This window comes from Passer domesticus, chromosome 3 (genome assembly GCF_036417665.1).
Source record: "Passer domesticus isolate bPasDom1 chromosome 3, bPasDom1.hap1, whole genome shotgun sequence".
NCBI lineage: Eukaryota > Metazoa > Chordata > Aves > Passeriformes > Passeridae > Passer > Passer domesticus.
Genome location: NC_087476.1, coordinates 29956394 through 29976002, shown reverse-complemented (window position 1 = coordinate 29976002; position 19609 = coordinate 29956394). Strand labels below are relative to the sequence as shown.

Here is a 19609-nt window from a genome sequence, read left to right as displayed (position 1 = left end):
ATCCAATCCAATCCAATCCAATCCAATCCAATCCAATCCAATCCAATCCAAGCCATTCTATAATTATATGATATCAAATAAACTTGGTTGCAAAGAATGAAATTTCTTCATTCATATGCTATACACATTCAGAAGAATCAACTTGTCCAGTCTCAAAAGCATTTGGCCCCAGAAATCTGTGATTTTCTGCACCAAAACTGACTTGCAGCAGCCACTTCTCCTGACACTCGGCTGCTTTGCAGAAATAAGTGCAGGCTTGTGTCTGCCCTGTCACTAAGTGCAACATGGTGCCAAGTAGACAAGAGTAACAGTGATTCGGGAATTTTCTGGGAGCTGGTAGACTACAGCCTGAAATTGCCATGACAGCACTAATATATTAAGTCCTAAAAAAATTTGCAACTTTGTTTTTATCAGTTCCCCTAGGCCATATTGCCCTGGGAAAGATCTGCACAAGCAGCTTCTACTTTGCTGGGTTTCAGATGTGTCTCCAGGGAACCTGAAATCCCATTTCAGTCAAGGGGGTTTCGGCTGTAGAACATCTCCTCTCTCTTTCTGCTTTGCCAGAAGAGAGATGTGCTAGTCCTCTGGGCATACAGCTTAGTCTGTCTTTTCCTGAGGCTGAAACTGATTGCTGAAGGTTTGGGTTAAAGTTTAATCAACTCACTTTTAATATATACATATACATACATATACATATACATATACATATACATATACATATACATATACATATACATATACACATAAACATACACAGACACATACATATCCATGTGTGTATCTTGTTTAGAAGGTTTCACCCCTTCCTCTCTTTATTTTAAATTATGTAATAAGTAACCCTAAAATTTTATATGTAAACACTATAGATCCAACAGTGATTTGGGCAGTGAGCCTGCAGCTTTTTTGGAAGGACATGGTGAAGCTGTGACTCCGTGGTGAGCCCTGGAGTTCTCAAGACCCTGGGCTCAAGGATATTCTGCAAACATTCTCCCAGGACTGATACAAACACATGAATGGTTTGGTGCGCTGAAATCAGGATTTTGGAAAATCAGATCTACCTGTGTTTGTCAGTACAGCAGAAATACAAGGCTGTACAGCCCATTTTTTAAAATTCATATGTCAGCATTCAGAAAAGCCTGCAGTAGCCTGGTGACCCTGTGGGGTTTTGGGGAGCCCCACGAGGCTTGTTGGTGGCAGGGCTGCACAGGAGAACCACCAGGAGGTGTGCTTGTGTGTGCTGATGCTTCGAAGGCCGTCTATAAGCTGCTCAGGGGGTGGATGTGTGGTAAAAGAGCATCCTTCCCAGGCACACAGACTAGCTAAATCCTTGCTCAGAGCCCTTTACTTCATTAGCCTTTGAGGATTTATCCTCCTTAGCAGGTTGCTGTAAATGAATGACTTGCTTTATACTTTTTAGCAGATAGCCGATAGTATTTGTGGATCGGTTTGTGGCGTGTGTTTGACATGCAGGATTACCTTATCTCTGCGGGCTGAAGCTGTTAAGAAAAACCTTTTTTTTACCCTTACTCTAATATTTGCTTCTCCTGATACATAGGTATTCTTCCTAATCACTCTAATTATATAGAGCATACAAAGCCTGCTTTGTAAGCTTCCTTCTTGATGGCACATTGTAGGTATAGTCCATTAAAGAAGCTGTGCCTGTTATTCTGTGCTATGCAAGGAGAAGATAACTACTTTGTTATAATTTTTATATATTTGGTTATAATTTTTATATATTTTGCATATTTTGATATTTATTTCAGAATGAATGTGACCTTAGTCCAGCTCCATGTTTACTTTTATTCTTCCCTTAAAATACAATAAAAATAAAATTATTGCATTTACTCATACAAATTTTCTAAATATTCTTGTTACTGATGGAATCAAAACCTGATGTAGGGAATCATTGTTTTCTGGTTTTATAAGAACGTGGAAAGTTGTCAGCAAAGGAAGTGCCTATATATTTTATTCAATAAAAAGAAGGGGTGTAAGCAGAGAAACATCCACAGATGTGGGTTATAATATCCAAGAAAGAGTCTGAAGTGAAGTGAATGAAATGACATCATTTCAGGCTGACACGAGTTCATAATAAAAAACCAAAAGGCTGTAGAATTTCCAAATAATCTCACAACATTGTTAAAATGTCACATAATGAAAGATGAAATTGAATGTAGGACAGATAGCTGCTGTTAAATTAACTGATAGAAATGCAAGGCAGAAGGCAGCTCTCTCTACCTCAGCACTACAGTTCTCTAAATCAAATAAATCATAAGAAAGAACGTGAGCACTACCATGGATATTTCATTGAAAAAGTTTCAACAGGAAATAAGAAAGCAGATCAAATGAAAGTTAAGCTGTAATAAGAAGGAGACAAAGAATAGTGCCAAATCAAAAGAACACCAAATGCACTGGAGCCCTATTAACTAATGTAGAAGGAGGTCTCTAGGGTGTATAGTTTCAAATACTCCAACTAAAAACACTATAACTGAAGCCAGAGAAAAGGATAATATTAAAAATATGCATGGAATGCTTTCTTCTATATGAGTGAGATTTTAAAAGTTAGGACAGGAAAATGAGCAAGCATATAATGCAGAAAATAGGGTAGAAATTGGAGTTGACTATTGATGCTTTCAAACTTAAGAAAAGAAACCACCCTTGTAGAGATCAGAAATTGCTCAAAGATAATTCTTGTCTGTGTGTTATACAACTGTCATGTGCAGTTTGCCACCACCAAACCACTCTTGAAAGCTTAGCAATAATCAGATACTTCTATGCTGAACAGAGCAAGTGGGCTCTATCAGTCTCTGATGCACTGCCACGTGATGGGGAAGGGCTCTGCAGTTATAGCACAGTCCCTGACACACCACAGCTGCCAGCAGCCTTAATGAGACTGACTGCTGCCCTGTTGGCCAAAATGGAAAATGTAGGAGGCAATATGCCTTCCTGTTCTCCATGGATGGAAATGCAAGAGGCAAATATGCCTTCCTGTTCTCCATGGATGGAAAATGCACAAAGCAAATATACTTTCCTGTGGCTCGCACTGAAGAGTTGCACTGTAGTTGCTTAGCCTTCCTTTGGAGCTACAAAGCTTAAGACCAAACATGCTGTGCAAAAACAGTTTGCTGCTGGCCATGCCTGGAGGCAAAAAAAACTGGATACAATTGGTCTGATTGCATATAGTGCAACTCCTCAGGTTTCTGCCAAGCACAGTTGTCATTTATTCTTCGGGGAGGGGATAGGAATATATAACCACTTAGTCATTGTGTATTCTCTTTGAAATTTTTTTCTAATATTCAGATTGCTGGAGCCTGGTGTGAATTTTAAATTAAGGAACTAGAGGGGGAGAATGCATTTCTTTTTGTTAATGGCTTTTTCTTTCAAGCCACATTATTATTCAGTTGCCATGGTTTATCTGATTTTGTAAAGTACCCAGGGAGATGTGACAATGATTGGGTACTTAGAAATACACTGATAGATAGACATAGCCTATCTGTGAAGGGTAGAATATTAACATTTTCTATGTTGGTGACCACCTACTGCCTTGGTAAGCTAAAATCAGGATCCTTTTCCCTTTACTTGTTATATTGACTGCTAACAAATGTTACTCTCTCCAGTAAAACCATTTACTGTTACAATTCCTGCTTAAACAGAAAAGACCAGACACCCAGCAGAATTATTCCTCCTTCGGAAACAAGTATTTTTAAAGTAAAAAACACATTTTGATTTCAAATGTAAACTTCCCACTGCTTGCTCATTTGGATTGTCCTTGCTTTAAAAGCTGCATTTGTTAACTCTCCTGCACTCATTAAGACAGTCTGCACATGGTAAAGCTTTGTGCAGTTCATTTCCCACAGCTGTCTTCAGAGCCCACGGGTCCACTGCAATCTTGACATCTTATTTACAAGTTCTTCCTGTGGGATAAAAAAAAAAGAAAACTCAAAAGAGGATATTTGTGGTTTTGACCAGGATATGTATATGTTACCCCAAAGCCAGCACAAGTCCAGCACGTTCCACCCCAAATGTTTTTTCTTGATGCCAGCAAGACTCTCATCCCCAGAATGCAGATCTTCGTACACCAAGCTGATGCCCTTGGCAGTTTTTTCTACCACCATCTCACACTGGTCTTGTAGGCACAAAGATCTTCTAGACTGTCATCAAATGCTATACAATGAACAACAAGAATCCAAGCTAGTGCAAATTAGGGCATGTGCCTGAAAGATGCTGTACCAGGCTCTGGCTGGCAGTGCCAGCTGAAAAGCAGCTCATTTAACAAGCTCAGTTCTTCATCTGGCCTTTTGCCTACATATTTTGAAGAACTTTTTACCTTCCAAAAATGCTCCCAAAACACATTTGTGTTTCATGCAGCCAATCTGCTCTTTTGTTGAGTGGACTCTTACATGATGAATAGCATGATCAAATGCAGGATCCAGCCCTGCATACACCTATTGCCGCATGTGGGAGTACCACCGCACAGCAAGCGTCCTGCAAGGGGCAGAGCACCCCAGTTCTGGTCTCCCCACAGACCTGCCCTAGCTTGAAGTGCTTAATTTGTGCTTCAGGTTCAGAGGAGTAATTTGCATGGCTAAGCCATAAGCTTGTATTTTAGAGCATTATTGCTCCCAGCAGATTGCTCAGCTTCTGCAGGATCAGTTCCACAGGGGTGCAGGCTGTGCAGGTGAGCAGAGAGGGGCATAGCAGTGAGGTTCCACAGCACCCTGGCATTTTGAATGAGAATATAGAATATCACTTCAGCCTGAACACAAAGTGGAAAGAGTTTTGTAGATAATAAAAGTCACATCATTCAAAATTATTCATATTACGCAGAAACACTATATGCTCCAGTGACCACTGTCCATCAGACTATTAAACTTGGGGCTGCTGTATTTTTATAGGAGGGGTATATGCTGATAGGTGCATCCACACTAATGCATATAAGGGTTTTATACCTATTTTCATCCATCCATCCATCCATCCATCCATCCATCCATCCATCCATCCATCCATCCATCCATCCATCCTTCCCCATCTGAGTAAAAGAGCTAATCAGCTGTGGTTGTGGCTTTCATGTTATTCTGTTAAGCTATTAGGATGATCCAGTATTTTTTACTACTCTCTAAAAAGTGACTTGCTAGAAATTGCATTTCTAGCATTTTGCATTTTTAATGCATTTTTTACGTCCTTCATTTTTAATCACTGAGATTAAAATAAAAGCAAAGACAAGTAAATGTAGGAACAGGATGCATTATAATCAATAGAAGGTAGTCTACAAAAATGTCTAATAATGATATATTTTCTGCTTCAGGTGTAATTTATTAAAATTCATTCACTCTTTTGCTTGTTCCTTACTAGACTCTAATTATTTGAATTTCTAATTAATTAAACCTTTTGTAAACAGATAGGAGCAGCCTCTCATGCAAGATCTCCATTCCTCATGGGAAACTTCAACCACCGTGTGGTTGGGACATATCTGTCCCAACCACATATCTGTCAACCATATCTGTTGGAGGGACAACACAGCAGAGCATAAGCAATCCAGGAGGATCCTGGAGCACATTAATGATAATTTCCTTCTCTGAATGGGAGAAGAGCTAACAATGAGAGGTGCTAAGCTGGACCTTGTTCTCAACCAGAAGGAGAGGTTGGTGTGGAATGTGAATCTCAAAAGGGCAACCTTGGCTGCAGTGACCATGGAATGGTGGGTTTTAAAAAGCCTTAGGGCAGGGAGTAGTGTACAGCACAAACCTCTTACCCAGCACTTCTGGAGAGCAGACTTTGCTCTTCAGGGATCTGCTTAGTAGAGTGCCATAGGATAGAGCCCTGGAAGGAGAAGATGCCCAAAAAAGCTTGTCAGTATTGAAGGATCACTTCCTCCCAGCTCAGGAGTCATGCATCCCAGCAAAGAAGAAGTGAGGCAAAATCCCTAGGAGGCCTGCATGGATGAACAAAGGAGCCCCTGGGCAAATTCAAACATTAAAAGGAAGCCTGCAGAGGGTGGAAACAAGGACAGGTCAGAGAGTGGAACAAGGACAGGTAGCCTTGGAGGAATGCAGAGAAGTTGCCTGCACAGACAGGGGTCAGGTTGGGAAAGATAAATCCTGATAGAATTAAATCCAACCAGGATATTAAAAGCAACAAAATTAATCTTCTGCAGGTATGTCAGTGATAACAAGGAAACTAAGAAAATCATAGGCCCTCTCCAGAAGAAAATGGGAGGAGACTTGGTTGCCTGGGATGTGGAGAAGGCTGAGGCACTCAATGACTTTTTTTCCCTCAGTCTTCACTGACAAGTGCTCCAGCCACACTGCCCAATTTGCAGAGGGCAAAGGTGGGAACCAGGAGAATGAAAAACTGCCCACTGCAGAAGATGATGTTTGAGACCATCTTAGTAACCTGAAAGTGCAAAAGGGACGTGTGGATAGTCCATGGGACTTGTGCAAAGCATTTTGAACTGTCCTGCATGATATCTATATTTCTAAACTGGAGAGACATGAATTTGATTGATGGACCATGCGGTGCAGAAGGAATTGGCTTAATGGTCACACTGAAAGAGTTGCAGGCAAGAGTTTGATGTCCCAAGTGGAGAACAGTGATGAGTGGTGCTCCTCAGGGGTCAGTATTGGGACAGGCACTATTTATCTTTGTCAGTGACAGGTACAATGGGATCAAGCACACCCTCAGCAAGTTTGCTGATAACACCAAACTCTCTGATGCAATTGACACATTGGAGGGAAGGGATTTCATCCAGAGGGACCTTGACACGCTTGAGAGGTGGCCCATGTGAACCCCATGAAATTCAACAAAGCCAAGTGCAAGGTCCTGCACCCAGATCAGGGCAATCCTAAGCACGAATCCAGGCTGGGCAGAGAATGGATTGAGACCAGCCCTGAGGAGGACTTCGAGATGTTAGTTGACAAGAAATTCAATGTGATACGGCAATGTGAGCTCATGGCGCAGAAAGCCAAACACATCCTGGGTGAAAAAGTGTGACCGGCATGTCAAGGGAGGTGATCTCTGCCACTCTGCTCTCATGAGATCCCATCTGGAGTGCTGTGTCCAGCTCTGGAGCCCCCAACACAAGAAGGACATGAAGCTGTTGGAGTGTCTTGTTGGAGCAAGTCCAGAGTAGGGCCATGAAGATGATCAGAGGGCTGGAGCACCTCTCCTATGAAGACAGGCTGAGAGAACTGGAATTGTCAGAGATGAGAGGACTGGAGAGGAGAAGACATTGGGGGAACCTTAAAGCAGTCCTTCAATACCTAAAGGGGGCACTTCCAAGGAAAGGCACTTTTTACAGGGGCATGTAGTGACAGGACAAGGTGGAATGGCTTCAAACTGAAAGAAAGTAGGCTTGCTTCAGACGTTAGGAAAAAATTCTTTAATGTCAGCCTGCTGAGACACTAGAACAGGTTGCCCAGAGAAGCTGTGGTTGCTCCATCCCTGGAAGTGTTCAAGGCCAGTTTGGATGGGGCTTTGAGCAAACTGGTCTAGTGGGAGTGTCCCTGCAAGGGGTTGGAACTAGATGATCTTTAAGGTCCCTTCCAACTCAAACCATTCCATGATTCTAGGATTATAGAATAGAGTAGATATAGGACAGATAGAGTCCTTTGGCTTCAATGACCTTAAAAAAGCCCATGTTCATCTTGAGAAGAGGAATTATAGAGTTTGTGGCTGCCTCACTTTCCAACTATTTTGGAATTTTTTTTCAGAGAGCAGGCAGTGATCTTGATCAGACTTGGAAGGTGATCTGAGCTTTGGCCAGTTGAGCAAAAATCTACCTTGTTCTTGCTCAGGCAAAACTTGAAAAAATAATGTTCTTGTAATCTGTGGTGCATTTCAGGCTCACATCTATTCTCTGCCAAGTCAATTAAAAATAGGGAGGTATTGCTACATTGGAAAGCACTCAAAGAAAGACAACAAAGACTTATAATTACAAAGTAGACCCACGGCCTCCAGGGCAAAATAGAATAAACTTAATGCAGGACATAGAAAGGCAGCACAGAACAGCAACTCCAAAGAGGCAGAGTAACGTATCCAGAAGGTAATACCAAAAGAAAGAGCATGAGTTGTTTTAGGTAGCCAAAATCAAGCCTTTGAAAAAAGTGTTTTATTAAATCTGGATTGTTAGGGATGGAGTCATTTAAACAGAGAACTGAAGGGATGATTTTCCAAGGCACCCTGCTGAGGCACTGCAACGAGGGTGCTCCAAGCCCACTCTGGTAAAACACAAAATGTGTCATAGTAATAGAGGGCTACAACAACCTGTAGTACTGGAAGGAAGTTGTTTACACAGCTGAAGTAACAGTGAATCAGAAAGCTTGTCTTAGAAATAGAAATTTAAATAGCTAAATAGTGAATACTATAAGAAAGTAAAAAAAGGACTTCTTAGCTGAATACTGATTTCTAGGGACATAATCTACTGTACACTTCAATGAGGGATGTAGGATGGAGTCAACTTCATCAGCTTGAGTGCTTTGCTCACTTATATCCTTTAAGCACTTGGTTCACATGCTCCCCCTAAAATCTTTTGTGTGACCCAAAAGAACTGCTGAAAGGTAAAGACTTGAAAGTGAGGAGGGGCACATTTGGGCCATGTGCAGAAGCGGCAGCACTATGAAGCTGAAGAAGAGCCTCATGAATGTTATCTCCACACATGCACAGCTCCCCAGGCAGCACCTAAGGAGCTTCTAGGCACCTTATCTAGGGCAGAAAATCTGAAAAGGCCCAAAAGCCAAGCAGAAAGTCAGCCAAAAGGGAAGTGGCTGAAGAAAGGTGCATGTGTATCTTTGGCTTTGTCACTCTGAGCCTGAAGATTAGCCTCCAATCTGGATTCACACCTGGGACTACTGTGCTGATTGCCTGAACCGTCCTTTCCAAGAGCTGCTGAAAGAGAGAGGGAACATGAATGTATGAATAGAGGGAAAGGGCTGAAAGAATGGAAAAAAAAAGAAATAGGGGAGAGTGAGAAGAAATACGAATCAACATAAATCTGCAGGTAAAGTGGTGAGAAATTTACCCGGAGACACCAGGTTTCTGTCCACACCTAGATGAATATCTACAGGGGCTGGCATTTCTGTGAGTGTGCTAGCCACTGTGTTACAGTTATTCCTGCTCTTTGCCTCAAGGAGTACCTACTTTTACCACAAACATTTATATGAACACCCAGGACTCACTGGGGACTTTGCAGAAGAACATTTACTGCTCGCTTCAGTTGGCTGAGCATAAATATTTAGCACCATGTGCATGCCTCAATCTTTTCCTCCCCTTCTCCTTGGGACCTCTTGCATCTGCTGTGTGTGCATGGATGTTCTGAGGACATCCAAGGGGTCTCAGGCCACCACATTCTGCATCTCCAGCAACTGCTAGGAGGTGACACCAGCCCTTGTGCTCATGCAGGAGCCTCAGTGTAAGCGTGTGCAGGTGTCTCTGGCACACCTCACCCATGGTACAGAGCAAATCCAACAGGGTCACCTGACATAGGTTTGCCCTCATCAGGCTCAGTGAGTCTCAGTTCAAGGGCAAATAAATAGGCTGTCCAAACAAAGAGGGCACTGTTTTTTTAAGCTTTCTGCAAGAGGTGAAAAGCAATACATCTTTTTGTTCTGATGTCAAAGTTATCCAGAAAAATCATGCCACTATCAAGCCTGTCACATTTAATTGAACAGCACTTGAAGTTTTTTAATGATCTTGTCTCTCTTCTGCACCCTGGGGAATTCCTGCTACTGTTTGCTCTCCAGTGCCGAGACTTATCAGAGCAATCACTTAACCCTCCCACTGCCTGCATGTCAGCACTCCAACAAATGCTGTATTTTATGAAAACACCATTATAGCCTCTTAGTGACTTTCAAAAATTAGGTCATTGCCAGATCAATGCAGCTATGTTTACTTCATTTCAGGGATTGATTTTGGTGCTCTAAGAGGATAAGCAAATGGCTACGAGTAGTTGACTCTCTTTGGCACAGCAGCATTGAGCAGTTTGACTGTAGGCTGAACCAGTAAATCTCTGGATCTTTTAAATTTCATTTCTAATCAGTCTTAGAGCAAAATTTATGCTCCCAACCTGCAAATGACATTTTGCTTCTGGTACTATTCTTTTATATGCTGAGAACTCCCATTGATATACAGAAAAGACAATATTAGAGTCAGGAGCCATGCTGCACATGTAGAAAATTATATTTCTCTTATGATGCCCTTACAGAGGGTGAAGTGCCTCTGTAAGAAAGTGGCACACTGCAGAAGAGTTTGCCATCATTCAGCAGCTTCCAGAAGAGCTGTGCTCTGGTTACAAATAAAACCTCACCAGCCCCGTGGGCTCACACTAGGCTCTGTGGTTCGAGTCTTTCCTTCTCACTTACCACGTCTAGTCATAAAGTGCCGTGAGTCATTGCAGCCCTCAGAGTCACTTGTGTACATCTGTTTTCCTGCAGCCCAGATGCAAAAATGTTAGGATTCAGTAAATGACTCAGTTGATGATGTTTCACAATGAAAAGCATCCGGCTAATATCCCATCATAATGCTGGATCTTTTGGGGCAACAGGAATGAAATTGTAAAAAATGAAAGTAGTTGTAACACTCCAGGAAGCATTGATGAGCCTTAAAAATGGGCTGTGTTTATGGTTATTGTGTACAGTTGCTTTTCAAAGCAGGGTAAGGCTAATGATTGTCACGTTGTTATAACATCCTCTTTGGCTATAGCATGTGGCTATTGTGGAAGGTTGCCTTCAGCCTGGGGAGATGAAGATTTATGGAGAGCAATCTGCCCTTGTGTGCAGTTCTGCTACTGTGGGGAGCCAGGCACTGTGACCTTCAGGTGTGCAGGACACCTCTCATGGCAGAGCATCCCCACATGCAGAGACCATCTTGCTGCCTTCCTGAACCACCACACAGTGTTGAGAAGTCTCTCCTGCAGATATTTTATCCAACAGAAATGAGGTTTTTCATCTGATCTGATCTGTTGTTGTTGTTGTTTTGTTGTTATTATTATTGTTATTGTTATTGTTGATGTTATTATTATTATTATTAATTTTACCACATTATACTTGGAGGTACAAAATACATTTAGTACAAAAAAAACCCCTAAATTAGGGCTTTATGGCATTCAGAATAGTTTCCCATTTAAAAAAAAATAATTTCCCAGAAGAAATAAAAGTCCTGAATCTCTCATAAATCATCCCAAGACACTTTTGTTACAAAGTAATTGAGAATCCAGAGCCTCTTAACCTTCTTTTAGCCCTATTTTTCATCATATCTCCTAGAGCCAAAGAAAGCCTTGCTTGTGGTAGGATACCATATTTAATACATTACACTATATGCCCTTGCTGGACCTCAACACTCTTTCCAGTACTTTCCAAGGTAATACGATTTATGCATTCTTTAAACCTCTTCCAGTGCTATTTTTTTTTTAATAAACCACAGTCAGCTTTAGGAAGTCCAGCTTTAACAGAAGTGATTCAATATCCTCTCAATTGCCTTGGGCTTCTGCAATGAGTGCTTGAAAGGGAGGATGTGGTGAGACTGATAATGGGATATGGCATCCTTCACTTTCGAGCTGCCAGCTAGCCACCAACACTCTTGAGGCCACTCTGACTGGAAAAGCTATCAGAAATGTGCTCACCTTCATTTTCTTAAGGCCTGATGCTTAGTGCAGAAATACCTGCCACTGCAATGGGCAGAGTTATGCCACAGCCTGAGGAAAGGGGCAGCAGGTGAAGATGAAAAGGGCTATGCGTGCAGCCTGTTGTAGGGTTTGTCCCTACAGTGCATATGGAAGTACCCTCTGGTTTGGTTGGCTCTTTATTATAAAATAAAGTATGGTCCCAAAAAGGATGAATAATAAAGAGATTTTTCAAATGTATAGCATTTTCAAAATTTTAGTGGTTTGCCAGGTAGTATAACTGCTTTAGGAGGCTGCCTTTGCTTCTGAACAATACAGCATAATATGGGAGGAGGAAAGGATGGAGATACTTTTCTTTAAAGGGTGGTGCTTGTAGATCAGGTGAATAAAGACATTGGCAAAGCAGTGTGGAAACCTGTGCTGAACAGCTTGAGCCATAGGTGCTCTGAGAATAACATTCATGCTGCTCCCAAACATCCAAACAACCAGATGGAATATTTGATGCTTTGGGTGTCCTGGGATAAGCAACACAACCTGCACTGCACCTGCCTGTGAAAAGACAAACTAATTTTGTAGCACAAAGAGGATACAGAGACTTCTTGGAGTGTCTGTAGGTCCAGGTCTGCCTTTGTGGCAATGCAGAATTTACTTTCCATCCCTGCCAAAGTATAAAGTACAAAATTCAATAAGCCAAATCATCATCCCAGACATGACCTTTCCTAGAGCTGATGTAGAATTTAAGGACCGTGAGAGGCAAATTACAATCTGAATTTACCTACAGGTTATAAAGTTGTCTCACTTAATGCTTTCCATCAAAGGAACTTATTTCAACCAACATTCCTCCCCTGGTAATGTTCTTCCCATCCAGTAGCACGACAGATTATTTCCAGGATGGCAGGAGTACATGGCAGGAAAGTTCAGCATAGCTAAGGGAGCTGTGCTTGCCAGTCCCAAGGGTTCAGCATCAAGGGAACTGCCCTTAACAGCAATATTCTGCTGCCCCCCAGGGGAAGGAAGGAACATGTGTGGATGGGCTCCTGTACCACTCCGCCCCCAGCTTCAGAGCTGAACTTCTGCTCCTGGACCTGCTTTCCCTAGACTTTATGCCTCTGGGAAACAATGTTTAAAACGGCAGTGTGTAAATGGCTCACCCAGAGGCTGCGAAGGCGGTGGGTGCTGCAAGACTCTTATTGCCATTTCACGCAATGAAATACTGAATGATGATTGCTTACCTGGGTCTGTGTCAAGGAAAGCAAGGCAATGAATATGTATGAGAAACCCAGCTGTTTGCAGAAATAGCAATACTAATGTCAATAGGCACAAGAATAACTTTCCATTGCCAAATAACATGCATTATTTAGCATTAATACATGTGCATAAATAAGAATGTGCAGCAGGTATGTTTTTTGCATTCTTTCCTTTGCTTCTGAAAAATATTTGTTAATGGCACAATAAAAATGCTGTTCATAAAAGTAGACAAGGCCAATCTACTATACAGTTATCTACATATTCACATAAAAATATAATGTTCAAAACAGTAGAGCTGCTCTGCTTAGGATCACCCTAAATGAATGACATCTGAAGGCCCCAATAGATGACAAGCAAACTGGATCTTTCATGGCTTTCCAAGAGAAATTTTTTTTTCATATAAATTCCTGCTATCTGCTCACATGGCTTCTTTTCTGTATTTAAGAACTTCACATGTTGTCCAGCCCAATGTTAAAGGATTCTGGAAAATTACTTAGGTCAGTTTGATTTACTCCTCAATAATCAGCTTCTTTACCATAAGAATTAGCATATTCTATTACTTTTATATATAATTTGCATTTGTCTATCCTGGTTTATACTGGATCATGTTGTTACTCTGCTGGCTAAGGTCTGAGAGCTCAGTTATGGGGATGCATGAAGAGTGAGAATGTGAGCTCTTCAGTCCTTAGAACTTAAATGGAAGCAATTGGTAATGCAAGTCAGAAAAAAGTAACACCTGACCCTTGGAAGCAACAATAAAACAATAACTCATGTTTCATGGGATTATTCCTCCTCCACAGAGACATAGATTCATTAATCCGTGTTAGACAGACTGTTTTCCCAGTTTCACCTGAAAAGTGGAAGTGTCTAAGTAACAGCAACACAAAGTAAACATGAGAAAATCCATGCTCACTGAAATTTCTATGGAAATGTAAGACATGGAAGCTGCATTATCTTTGGTGCAGGTAAGAAAAGACACTTGCTGATAAGTTTTCAATGCCAGGTCCCCAAAGTTAATGAATATGTATGTGTCAGGACTGAATTCGGGCTGTTGCATAATTCTGAGTATTTCCTTGCATTTCTGCCTTCCCTGTTTACCTCAGACATCCCCAAGGAGTGCACTGGTGGGTGCCACAGCTGCTGTAAGTGCCCCCCAGCCCTTGGCCAGCTCTCACAGCCCCCACCAGGCAGGGCAGGACAGCGTGGAGGGAGCACACCCTGCCTAGTGCCAGCAGGCTCTCAGAGATCTTTGCTGCTGGGGGCTGCTAAATCTGCCATGAGCACCCATGGGCAGAGCTTTCCACAGTGTCTGACACTTGGGGCACACTCAAGGAAGCTTTCACAGCGACAGAGAAGTGCATATGCCTGGCATGAGTGTGATCAGACACCAGACCCCAAGTGTCTGCCAGGCTTTGTCAAGAAACTACTTAGGATCATTATTTACTTTCCTTAGCATTTACAATGAGCTTATTCTTAGAACAGCTGACGTGTATATTTCCTTTTTTTTTAAGTCAAAAAGGTAGAATGGGGCTGCTGGCTGACATGAAAAATGTCATGGCTAATTTGCAAGTAAATAAGACCTGGTCCTTTGGTAATCAGAGATGGTTCAGGGTCACCCTTACTGCAGGGCATGCCTTCACTCCTTGCCCGTGTGTGTTGACATGCAACTCTCTCCCGTGCTTGGATCTGTTTCCAGGTCTCCAGTGAGGTGACCCCAGGCTGTGGGACTGCTGTAGCAGAGGGCCCTGCCTTGGCACAGCCCATACAGGCTCCTGCTGCTGACAGAAGCCCCCTTGTACGTGGGTTCATTGAAACTTCAAGCCAATGTAGTCTTTAAGTCTTTTGTAAACGTGACATTCAAAAGACTCCCATCTGCACAGAAGCACAACTGCCTGTCCTGTAACCACCTGGGAAACATCGTCTTTCTGCTCCCTCAAAATCGTCCCTGTCACTCCTGTTAAGACAGGCTGTGTCTAGCCTGTCTTCTCCAATGCAGTGTTCTTCAGGTTAGAAGGATATATATTATGTATGCATTGAATTAGAGGTTTAAACCATGTCTGGGAGGGTGATTATTCGTCCCTACCATCTATCTCCAGGAGATTTGCAGGACTGCATGGTCTCAACACACTTGGATACGGTCTATTAAAAGTTCTCCTTTATGCTAAGAAGATTTGAAAACTCTGCAGCCTAAGCAAGTAGGCTTCTGACAAGATTATTTCATATTAGGTACACTTGGTTTTATCCAAAGCTGACTGTAATTTGTTAAGATACAGTACACAAAGAAATTAAACTATAAACTTTAAAGCATCCATCAATTTCAATTTAATTTGTTTAAAAAAGCTAAATTATGGGTTAACTCAGAAGGTAATAGAATTCAGAAAGAGAGCACTTGTGATACAAGGAGTCCCTTTATACATTAATTTTCATTTTTGGTGAGATGAAGTTTGAAATTAGATTCAGATTGCAAATTATAGCTTTGTATGGGCTCCCTATTGCTAGCTCATGAAATACTTAGATTCCTGAGGATGAAGCAATTTTGCTTCCCATCACAGACTGCAAAAGCCTTATTTCCCACTGGTAAAATAATTGGTCTGCAGTTTAAAGTGGGAGCGAGCCATGTCTTTGCTCCTTGACTTGGTCACCAACAGGGATACATTACACTAAAACATACAACTGAAGAAGAAATGGTGACATAGGGTGGTTTTTTTTTTTTAAATTCAAAGCCTATCCTTTTCAGTTCTCCACTACAAATAACAGTACAGCCTGAATTCTGTGAAAGAGGCAGCTCATGACTTCATGTCATACCTCAATTACCTTACCCTATACACTGCTAAATTCTTGCCTTGTACCAGTTTTTGGGCTCCACAGCACTCACAGACATAGGAGGAGAAAGTCATTTGTCTCCTGGCATAAACTGATGGACTCATTTAGCAGAAAAGGTCCACTACATTTAGGGAAGGCAGAAGAAATAATGCTTATGGCAACAAAGCAGATGTGTGATGATCTGTAACCCTGGAGGTGACATATTAAGTCTATAAATTGTCTCCTGTGGTCTCCTAAACATCCATGGTTGTATTAATCTGTTATTATCCCCCTTCTAGGAGCAGCAGGGAGGAAGGCTGCATGGAACCACACCTCAGCAGATGCTGCAAGGGCCAGATCCTTCATCAGGCAGAGGTTCATGAGCTGAAAGCATGATCAGACAAAGCTTAAATACCAAATGAAACTGTTCTGCTGTCTTTTGTACCTTAAAGCAAAATGCATACAGTGTGTGTACAAAACAAAAATTATGTAAGAAAATTTCCCAGAAGAAGAATGGAACAGATTTTAAAAATATCTGGTGAAATTATCCAGAAATGTGGAACATGACTGGAGAAGGTTTGACTTTGGTGCAGAAAAAGACTACAGATGCTAAGAGACTAAAAGACTACAGTTGTGACTTTTGCTGGTTCTGAAGCATTTTCTGGTTTTAATAGCTTGCAATTAACTCAGACTGATAATGAAATCATGTTACTGCATTAAAAAAAAGAGGAATAGTGGTGAAATGAAGTGTCAGATTTGCTTGCAGAGTACAAAACAGACTTTGTGTCAGATTTGTGATTGTGCATCACATCTTATAATGTTAGCAATTTATATTCCTGAGCAGAGACATCAGGATAGGGAACTGGAGCAAAAGATTTAAAGCAGAATTCCAATAAGACACAGGATTAATTCTCAACAGAATAAGCTTAGATATTTCCAAGTAAAATTGAAGTCCAGTCTGGTATGAAGCCTCCAAAATGTGGTACCTCTTTGACAGCTAAGAGTCACATACCTTAATAAAAAGGAAGCAAATCTTGAAGCTGGAACTTTCAGAAATCTGGATTTCTTTTAGCCAACACCACAAGCTATGACAAGGTCTGACCTTTGGAAAATAATACAAGAATTATGGCAGAGTATATTGTTCAGTGAGAGTTTATAGAAAGCCTCTATAAGGGTGCACAGACTATACGGAAAAAGAAAAACCCACCATCAATTTCACTGAAAACCTTTTTGCCATGGACACAATGCAGGGAGATAGAGCCTGGAAGCAAGTGGAGTTTTAATTCTTTTTTAACTGAGTAAAACCAACATGGTGCTAAAAGCACTGATACTAATGTTAAAAGAAATACAGGGAATAGAAGGCAAATGGCTAAAGTTCAGGACGGAGGTTGATAAGTCAAGCACCTCTGAAGTGGGATGGAAGCCTCAGGTGAAAAAACAGAAAAAAGCTTACACACAGGGGACATGTCTGCATTCCTCTGATGGAAACATGTCTGTCCCTGGGTCTTTTAAAAACATGTCCTCATATGAGAAGCCAGGAACCAGAGACACAAAGAGATGTGGGAATGTATTCCAGGGAAGAAGGGATCTGCTAGCAGTGCACAGGGCAAACCTGGAAAGAACATCTGCCATGTGATTGCCACCTTTAAGGGCATTATTCTTATGTAAGGCAAAAGTAAGAAAAGAGGATGGATTCATTACTCTGGAGACATCAGAGCTAAAGAATCAGAAATATAATGCTGAATATATGTAAAAAGACATGATTCTTCATTGATGCATGGTATCAGAAGGATTTAAATCAGTATGTGCATAAAAATTTTCCTCCAACTATAACTCTTGAACAGCTGAAAGAAATGGAAGGTATTTGTCTATGCTTCATGCATCAGGACAGTGGCATTTTCTCACTAGGCATTCTCTCTGGACTGCCAGTCAAAGCCAATGAGCCTCCAGCATCCCTTGGTGCCTGTCTGAGGAAAGACTGAACAAGCCACTAGTAAAAGTAGTCAATGTAGGCAGAAAGCTAGAGATAGGAGGTAACACACAAGTACTGAGTAATACCTGAGGTGCCTCAGGGCATCTGGTCCATCTGCATAAGGCTGTTCAAAATTACACAAGCTTTTGGTGATGCCTCACACCAGAGGAGCGGCTTCTGGATGCACTTTGTGGGCTGTGACAGGAGTTCCCAAATGGCATTTAACACTCATGAGCAGCCCACTGTACTGAGCCCTTCAATGTCCCTCTGGGAACTCAGACTATTTACTGTGCCTGGGAAGGCATTCATGCAGACATCTGCACTTTGATAGCCTTGAGTTACGTTCTGCCTTTAGTGTCCTTTATATAACATATATGGGGAAAAAAGGAAACACAGTAGGATGTATGGGGAGCTCATAGGGCACTTAAGACCATGTCTAGTAAAAGGACTTTACAGGACAGGGAACATGTCATGGTTCCTCCATGTGGTGAAACAAGTGTGGACACCCAGCCTAACTCAGCCCTTGATAACTGCCAGTGTTGTTAGCATCCAGATAGTGAGAAATGCCTCTGCCTGAATTAAGGTGCAAAGAGACCATTTGCCAAAGTCAACAATAGGTTAACAATAAAATAATCAATTAGTTAATAAATGTAAGGCAGAGAGATAAAATAAATAGAACAGAGAGGGAGGGAGACCAAGCAGAAAATAGTCACAACCCATGGATCCAGCAGCATCCTATTTATCCTTCTATACCCTGGGCTTCTCAGTGGTGGGTTTCCTGGAGCTGTTCTTGGGGTATCACCTTTGTACAGTCCAAGTTCTGGGTTTCCACAGGGTGGTCTCAGATGCCATTCCCATAACCTGGGGTCATCTTTGACTGGTGATATGCATTTAAACATTTGCTTCCTTCCCCACAGTTTAGTCAGTGGGAATTTTTGTCCAAATGCATTAAGCAGGTTGTGCTAGACAGATCTCACCTCTGTCAGGCCTGGAATTAGTGCTCTCCCGTCACAAGTTCCTCCCTTCTGTGCTTATCTCAAGTTGTCACTGTGGTGGCTTATCTTCTGGTAAGTTCCTTCTGTAGCCTTGACAGTGTTTGAGACAGGGAATTGTGCTTTTTAAGTCCTATAAGTGTCCAGGTGTGTGATGACTCTGATGGGCAGCTTCTCACGGAAAGTGAAAGAAGACGATGGAAGAATTCAAAGCTGTAAAGCACCAGAAAGTTGTACATGGATGCCTCCATGCAGAATATTTTCACCTCCTCTTGCAATTGTGAGGTCAAAACTGAAGACTGGTGGTTAATGTGCTGTCAGTTCTGCCAAAAATAGGCTGTGGGCCTGTTCAAGGAGGAGGTCTTGGATTTTTTCTGTATGTTTTCATGTCTTTTTTTTTATGTGAACCATGTGTTGCTGAAACTGATCATAAACAGTAAGTGCCAGTACCAAAAAGAGACCAGCACCAGCTCAAGATCTGAGGATAAAATGATTCATTTTCTCCAGGACTAACATACTTTTGGGTGCACATCACCCACTTCTCCCAAGGAGAACTAGAAATGATACAAAAATGGAGAGGAAGGTACCAAGTGACTTCCACGAGAGGAACAGTTAAACAACCAAGAACTCTTGTAATCATGAACATAGTTGAGGACTTAAGAAGAAAATTATCATTCATAGAATCCGAATAGTTTATGTTGGAAGGGATTTCTAAAGGTCATCAAGTCCAAGTCCTTGGTCAAAGCAGGTCCAGACAGACCATGTGGTTCAGGGAGTTTCTCAGCTAAGAGCTGAAACCTCCAAGGATGGAGATTCCCCAACTTTGCCGTGCAACATGGTCCAGTGTCTGACCACCCTCATGATGAACATCCCATGTTCCAGCTTGTAAGCAATGCCTCCTGACTTGTTACCAAGAACTCTCCAGGAGACTGTCTCTGTCTTCTGTACCCTTGCATGAGGTTTGATGGGTTTCGCCTAAGCCTT

At 41.8% G+C, this 19609-nt stretch overlaps 1 long non-coding RNA gene across 2 annotated transcripts in view; it reads right to left on the bottom strand.

The window, feature by feature from the left end:
* Positions 1-846: 846 nt before the first annotated feature.
* The window catches only part of LOC135296252 (uncharacterized), a 66895-nt gene continuing 48132 nt past the window's right edge, over positions 847-19609 (bottom strand). For both annotated transcript variants that reach the window (XR_010358318.1, XR_010358319.1), the window contains one exon: positions 847-3911. This is a non-coding gene — a long non-coding RNA (uncharacterized LOC135296252). The remainder of the gene's footprint in view (positions 3912-19609) is intronic.